This window comes from Saimiri boliviensis, chromosome 4 (genome assembly GCF_048565385.1).
Source record: "Saimiri boliviensis isolate mSaiBol1 chromosome 4, mSaiBol1.pri, whole genome shotgun sequence".
NCBI lineage: Eukaryota > Metazoa > Chordata > Mammalia > Primates > Cebidae > Saimiri > Saimiri boliviensis.
In genome coordinates, this window is record NC_133452.1 from 102,430,800 (window position 1) to 102,438,962 (window position 8,163).

Consider the following 8,163-nt stretch of genomic DNA (forward strand, 5'->3'; position numbering starts at 1 on the left):
TCTCTCTCTCTCTGTCTCTGTGTCTCTCTCTCTCTCTCTCTTTCTCTCTCTTTATCTCTCGTACTCTCTTCTCCTCTCTCTCTCTCTCTCTCTCTCTCTCTCTCTCTCTCTCTCTCTCTCTCGTACTCTCCTCTCCCCTACCATCCCCTGTCTCTCTCTTTCCTCTGTCTCTCACTCTCTTTCTTTCTTTCTTTTTTTTTTTTTTTGAGATGGAATCTGGCTCTGTAGCCCAGGCTGGAGTGCAGTGGTGTGATCTCAGCTCACTGCAGCCTATGCCTCCCGGGTTCAAGCAATTCTAAAGGAGTTTTCTTCACAAAGACATAGTATGTTTCTTTCTCAGTCTTAAGAGAAAGGCTTTGACCTAGAGTAGAAACCTTTATCAGTATTTTCTATGCCAGGATCACTGGGACACTTATAGGAAGGATTCTGGGGAAGCACCAGGAAGTGATTGACTCAGGTATTAGGATTTGAGGCAAAATGGACTTAAAATGCTCATCTAGATTTTCTTTTTCTGAGGTCATTTAGTCTATTAAAAAAGGTTGGGCATGGTATCTCATACCTGTAATCCCAGCACTTCAGGAGGGCGGATCATTTGAAGTCAGGAGTTTGAGACCAGCCTAACCAACCTGGTGAAACCCCATCTCTACTCAAAATAGAAAAAAATTAGCAGGGCATGGTGCTGCATGCCTGTATTCCCAGCTACTCAGGAGGCTGAGGCAGGAGAATCGCTTTTACCCCAGGGGGCGGAGGTTGCAGTGAACCCAGAGCAAGACTCTGTCTCAAAAAAAAAAAAAAAAAGGGCAAGACTTAATTTTAGCATACTATATTCTCTCCATTCCTGTAAGAATTCCTATTTGTTACTTTTTCTACCTTCCCTATCCCCCTTTCACACATTCTGTATTTTCTTTTCTCAAATCACAATTCAGTACATTTGTTTGGAAATACGTATCTATACCTCTCAAGTTTAAAACTGTTCTGTGAGTAGAGAAACCTGAAATTCCTGGAGTTTGGGTAAGGATTCTTCCACCTTTGAGTTGATAAATATTTCTTCCCAGTCAAGAGTGTTGATTATTTTTATATTATTGCTGAAGAAAGGATTTGCTTAACAGCTTTGCAGTTTGAAGTTATAGAGACTTTCTAAACTATTGAAAAGGATGGTATGTAAATACCCTGCCGGACACGAGTTATCAATTGATTTTGCCACAAATCTTTCCAATTATCAGGTTTAGGCCTAATTTTGGCTTTTCTTAACCCCCTTGATAATATTCTACCTGTCATACTATCCTTTCATTAAATATTTTAATATTGTTTTATATATTATTTTACTTAAAAAACAAGTAAATGAATATAGAAAGTAAGAAAATTATGACATAGTTATGGCAAATTGGTTGAAATACTACCTTCTAATGCAGTTTTTCCAACTGGTTATTGTCACTTAGTAGGTAGACAATTTAATGGGTCATGATTAGCATGTAAAAAATCTGAGTAGAATAGAAAATATCAGTGTATTGCAAAGGGTAAAGTTATTTTGTGAAACCTTTGACTTACATCGAGTTAATTGAAAACACGTGTAATGGGTTGTGATGTAAATATGTGTATATTACTATTACGATTTTAAGTTTGAAACCCAGTGAATTGTAGAAGTATAGCTTTGGAAAATCTTGGGATCTAATCACACTGTAAAATAGGGAATATTTCATTTGTGTCTTTAGGCAAGAGGTTAATAGTTTCTTGTGATCAGTTCTGAGTTGTCGACTAGTTTAGAAGTGAAGCTTAAACTAAACCCAGTAGACTACTACAGTGTTAAAATACATATGAAAAGTCAGGCATAGAATCAAATGAATATTCCTGCCTCTTGCAAAGGAATATTTAGCACCTAATTTATGACGACCTCTTGTTCTACCATATTGAAGGGCAGCTATCATTAAAGCAGTGCTTTTCACACAATGGTTTTGCTGACCTGCATCTGTGGATGGCAGAAGCATCAAAGAGAATGATCACAATTTCTGGGGAAGGCAGAAATTTAAATATATCTTACTGCAGTAACTCTTATACTAATGTGACATCTCTATCCCCCATAAACCCTTGGAAATACTAGTTTTAGAGGAAGAGAGAAGTCTGGTGACTAGGAAGTAGCTATAACCTATTGATCATTGTATACTTTATAAGGCAGTGATCAGAAAATGTATTTCAAGGAATGGAAGGTTGTTTGAGTACCACTGATGACAGATGCTTATCTTAAGGCAAACTTAATATATGTTACACAGTGTACAAAATTCCCTTTGGTTTGGTGGACTTTTGAATGTGTTCATATTTAATTTTTAATAAACTGTAGACATATTTAAATATTAAGACTAACTTTTAAGAAATTTGCTGTCTTATGTGATTCACATATCATGTACAAGTGTGTGGTTACATGAGATAAACCTGGAAGATGACATGTGAAAAATTTAATTTTGGTAATCTCAGGGTAAGAGTTATTGGGGAGCTTTAAATTTTAATTTTGTCTATGTTTTCAGATTTAAGTATTAATGTAATTGCACAAATTACACATTTTTAAAAAGTGAAGTGAATTTCTACAATCCAAAATTGGTTTGTTTCTTTCTGGAATGAGCAAAATAAAATTAGCTATAGCCTGAAGCATGGGGAAATCTAAATGTTGACATCCAAGGTGAGTGTTATAACAATGCCAGGGTGAAATGGTAGGCAAACCAAAATGCTAACGTTTTTCTTGAGAGCGACTTGAGTTTCATTATAGTTCCCAGAAGAGGATAACAAATTCTCATTTCGTACCAAGTAAATTAAAATATTTCCTTATGAACTTGCAACTTAGTGGTTAGAGTTACACACTAATCTCTTTCCTGCTTCCATCTCCTGTTAGAATGCCAGAGTAAAAGTGATCCGATTCTAGTCACTTTCGAAAGCGAAGAGTTGTAGGTTACAGCCGAATTTTGAGGCTCTACAGTAAGAGGAACAGACTGAGTCGGACAGATTTTAAGCTTTTCTTATATATGTTTTATTTTAGAAATGTAGGAACGGTGCACAAATAATTTAGAAACAAATTACCGATTCCAATGCAAAAAATTTGGCAGGATAGTGGAGAATTTGTAAGCTTGTCATACCTTGATTTTTTAAATTCACCTTTCCCCAAAAGAAAGCAACTGCTGCTCTTAGGACAAAGTGTTTGAATAAAGTATTCCTGCTTTTGTAATCTTTTTGACTTGATTGCTGTCGTATACTCTTTGGTTTCTTCAAAGCCAAAAGCCCAAGAGGGATTTCTTAAGTGTTACACACATTTTGGTCATATGTTTGCTAAGAGGAGACAGTTCAACTCATCAGGCTCTCCTTAACCATTATGTGTCTGTTCGTAGGTATCTGCTGAATGGTTGGGTGTCTGAAATTCAGAATATCCACAAACCCACCCAGAAGTGGCAAGTGCTAATGTTTTGCCTTTTTCCTTATCACATTAAAAAGGGTACTGAAATATCACAGTTTTCTTTTACCCCTGTCATCATCTCCCCGTTTCGGAGACAGACACTCTACTTCTTACCCTTGTATTTATACTTTTTATTATGAATGGGCATTTATAGAAATACTGTTATGATTCTGTTTTTAAAATGTTTACATGGTATTTTGTACTAGTCAATGTACAACTTGTATTCTTAGAAATAATGCTTTTAGAAACTAATAATGTTGACACGTTGCTCTTGTTCATTTTAACTATAATATTCCATTATAACTAATGTCTAGATTTACCTAGAACAATCATAGTTTATGCAGTTTGTGCCAGTGACAATATTAATAGCACTTCTCTGTACCAAACTGGTACTTGTCTAAGTGTATCAGTTTGTTTGATGTATTCATTGGTCACCTTCATTATTATATGCCCTAATTTATCTAATCCCCTATAGATGGACAATTGTTTTCAACTGCCATTTTTATTCCACAGTTCGAACCCTGTTTTTTTTTTCCTCTCTCTCTTTGTTCTAGCATTTGCTTGAATATGTTAAAAGAATGTTTAAACTGTTCTTTGTGGTGTAGCCTCCTTTACTATCAAATGTAAGCAAGACTCAGGCAGCAGGTCCTTAATGGATTAGTGATGCTAGACTGTGGTAGCCTTTTCTGAAGTCTATAGCAGTGTGATGCTTACTAATAAGTGTTCTTAAATTGTGTGCTTAATTATTATGCTAGTCAAGAAAGATGAAGCAGTATGTTGAAGATGATGATGATATTATGGAAATTATATCAGAAATAATTTTGCATTTCTAATGGGAAACAAAGTGCTCAGTGCTGTGAAATAGCTGAGAGGTGACTTCTTTTAGGCCTCAAGTGGAAAAATTGTGACCATGTGTTAGAGTATTATAGGCAAAGTGTTATAGGCAATTTAATAGTTACTAGGTCTTTTAAGATAGTTTAGTCTGTCACTTGGCTTTATTTCTTCCCACATGTTGGTCTAAAGCTGTGGTCTCTTCGTGGTATACAGGATTATCCATTGTGGCAAAGAGAGAAAATGTTAGAATTCCTGCTTATGTTTATTTTTATCCTGTATACATAACCTCATTGGTATCTATCAGTTTCCTAGGGTTGCCACAAAATTGCTGTATACTTGATTATTTAAAACAACCGAAGTTTATTCTCTCACAGTTCTGGAGGCTAGAAGTCTGAAACCAAGGTAATGGCAGGGTTGGTCTGTTCTAGAACCTTTGAGGGAGAATTTATTCCATGCTGGTGCTTGTTTCTGGCTTGTCAGTAGTTCTTGGCATTCCTTGTAGCACATCACTCTAGTCTCTGCCTTCATCGTCACATGGCCATCTCCCCTGTGAGTCTCTGTCTTTCCCTCTTCTATCTCCTCTAAGGACAGTGTCATTGGCTTACTCTTATTCTGGATTATCTCATCTAGTAATCTTTAGTTACATCTGCAAAAGCTCCCCCACCCCCAAAAAAAACTCTCATTCACAGATCGTAGGTGGACATATTTTGGGAGGTGAGGGCACAGACAGGATGCATCATTCAATCCACTACAGGAATAATGTATCTACTTTTAAAACTGACATGGAAGAGATATGCATTAAAATTTTATTCTGATGGTACACCTTTATCAAAGAAGCTTGGAGACTTCTAGTTCAGAGAACTGTTTGGGTTAGATATACAGTTGGCCTCTTTTCATGTAATTAGATGATCTCTGTGACATGAAAAGTAGTGTAAGAGTTAAGGCCAGGCACAGTGACTTATACCTGTAATCCCAGCACTTGGGGAGGCTGAGGCGTCACCATGTCAGGAGTTCGAGACCAGCCTAGCCAACATGGTAAAACTTAATTTACTAAAAATAGAAAAATTAGCTGGGCGTGGTGGTACGTGCCTGTAATGTCAACTACTCTGGAGGCTGAGGCAGGAGAATCACTTAAACCTGGGAGGTGGAGATTGCAGTGAGGTGAGATCACACCACTGCTCTCCAGCCTGGGCAAAAGAGCAAGACTCCATCTGGGGTGGGTGGTGGGTGGGGAGAGTTAATTGCTAATATTCCCTATTTTTCATGTTCTCAGTAGGCTAATGCACACTACTGTATCAGAATGACCAGGCTTTGGTTTATGGGCTCCCTTTTAGACTTGTCAGGAATATGGATAACTATCAGATAGACTCAGATAATAAGCACGAGACTGTTTTGTGCTTCAGAGGCTTTGGCTCCACCACGTTACAGATACTCAGCATAATTCTTGTTCTGGCTATCTCCTTTGTGTGTGAATTAGAAGATTATATGAGGTTGCTTTTTGCTATCTTTCCTGGATATAACCTCTTTGTACTTGATCTTTAGTCCGCAGTAGGGATGATGAGTAGAAAGATTGGACATTATTTTTGGGCCATTAATGTATGACTAAAATACAGTCTTTCATGCTATAAAGTTTTATACCATTTAAAAGCCTCAGCACCTAGCTGGTTCTTGCAGTATAAAGTAGATTTAACTGTATGTTAACAGTCTTAACTTTTTTTTTTTAAACTTAAAAGAGGTTTAATTGGCTCGCAGTTCTGCAGGCTCTACAGGAAGCATAGTACTGGCATCTGCTTCTGGGGAGGTCTCTGGAAGCTTACAGTGATGGCAGAAGGCCAAGTGAGAACTTGCACATTACTTGGCCAAAGCAGGAGCAAGAAAGAGTCAGTGACAATCTTAACTATGATCAAAGGTCGTTCTACATTTCTTAATTTACTTTTAGACTAAATATTGGGGATAGAGAAGAAAAAATATCTTAAGACTTCTGGTTTGAAGAAAAAGAAAAATATATAATCTTAAATGGGGAATGCCAAAAGACAGATACTTAGTAGTGGAACAAGAATTAGTTTTTGTGGGCATTCCATTCCAAGTCATCTGTGAGCCTGTGGAGTAGCCATCATGAGCGAAGCTCACCCTCTAAGTCAAAAAAATTTATGGACAAGAAGTTACCATTGAAATTAAATGGTGGCAGACATGGCCAAGGAATATTGCTGGGATTTGATCCCTTTATGAATCGCGTAATAGATGAATGTGTGGAGATGGCGACTAGTGGGCAACAGAACAATATTGGAATGGTGGAATACGAGGAAATAGTATCATCATGTTAGAAGCCTTGGAATGAGTATAAATAATGGCTGTTCAACAGAGAAACCCATGTCCTCTCTCCATAGGGCTCCTTTTTACTATGATGTAAAAATTAGGTCATGTACATTTTCACATTAGACTTTCTGTTAAATAAACTTTGTAATAGTAAAAAAACATTAATTTTTGTGAAAAAGGAAAGGTGTGAACAATATATATATATATATATATATATATATGTATTTTAAAATCCTAAAATGAAGTAATCGCAGTTGTAACTAAGATTGCTGCAGCCATTTTACGTTATGAAGTCCTTAAATACAGTGTAATCTCATTTGATCCTCACAATGTTGGTGATTTTGTAGCTCCATTTTACAGATCAGGAAACTTCAACTCAAATGGGTTAACTCATGTTCCCAAGATTAAATAAACTTTGAAGAACTGAGATTTGATCTATGGAAGTTTAGACTTGATCTAATGTTTGATCTTATTCTTCTTCTCCACTGTTTGATGTTATTAATAATGAAAGTAGTAGACTTAGATGGCATTGTACTGTAAAAACCAAGGCTAAATAGATTTAGATGGGAGTGTTTCGTGAGGATGGAGCAGTAACATTGTTTGGAATTTGTGAGTAAGAGTATTTGCTTTTTCTGTGCTCTTTTCTTTTTAGCTCAGTTGTAGTTTGCCTTTAGATCATCCCCAATCATAATCAGAGAAACAGTGCTGAAAGCTTCACAGAGTAGCTAATTTAGGAAAAGGTGTGCATGTGTGGTTGGGGGGAGTGTTTTTGTCTAACACATTTTCTGTTTTGGTAGTGAGATCTTCATTTCTTAACATCTTTCTTGTCATCGTTCATATGACTTTTAGCTCATTAACCTTGCTCTCTGCACTGCATAGTGAAGCACCATCTCTAATTTAGTCTCCTGTGTTTAGCTTCTCAAAAGATTTTTTTTGAAAATGTTTGGAAGTGTGATTTAATTGCAAGGCTGTTTGCACATTGTCAGTGTGAAAGCAAAGATGAATTTCATATTTAGACTGTGCAACCTGCAGATTTCATTTGTTAAAGCTTCCAGTTGGTATTCTTGTTCTCTCATACATGTGTGCATAATAGTATGGAAAAAATTCCTGTTTTTTTTTTTATTTGTACCCATATTTATCAGTATGGTTGAGTTAGGGAAAAGCCTATCTGCTTTGTGTATTTGCTCATTTGGAAACCTTGTATAGTTTATAGAGACACTAGTGATTTGTTCCCTAGCCTCCCTGTGGATTTTGTTCCATATTACAATCTAATTCCACCTCTCTGTCCTATACTCCTGAGCTGTTGTTAATTTGTACCTTTCGATGCAGTTTGTTTCATCCTGTGTTTTTGTAATCCAAACTGAATGTAATGAGCTGTGTGCTTTAGGGACCTGGCTTTGCCTTGCCAATTAGAACAAAGTGGTTACTGAGTAAGAGTATGTTTTAAATAAAACATGGTACCTCTGAGTGGTGCTGACACTCAGTTGGGAATAAAAGAGATGGTTTTAACTCTGACTTACAAAGAAGAGCCATTACAAAAGATCACTTTTTTTTTTTTTTTTTTTTTTTTTTTTTTT

General features: G+C 36.5%; 1 protein-coding gene and 1 pseudogene across 2 annotated transcripts in view; both read left to right on the forward strand.

Annotated features, from left to right (window-relative positions):
* ZFAND3 (zinc finger AN1-type containing 3) overlaps positions 1–8,163 on the forward strand; it is a 329,390-nt gene that overhangs the window by 116,004 nt on the left and 205,223 nt on the right. The window lies entirely within an intron of this gene.
* Positions 30–8,150, forward strand: LOC141584306 (small nuclear ribonucleoprotein G pseudogene; annotated as a pseudogene).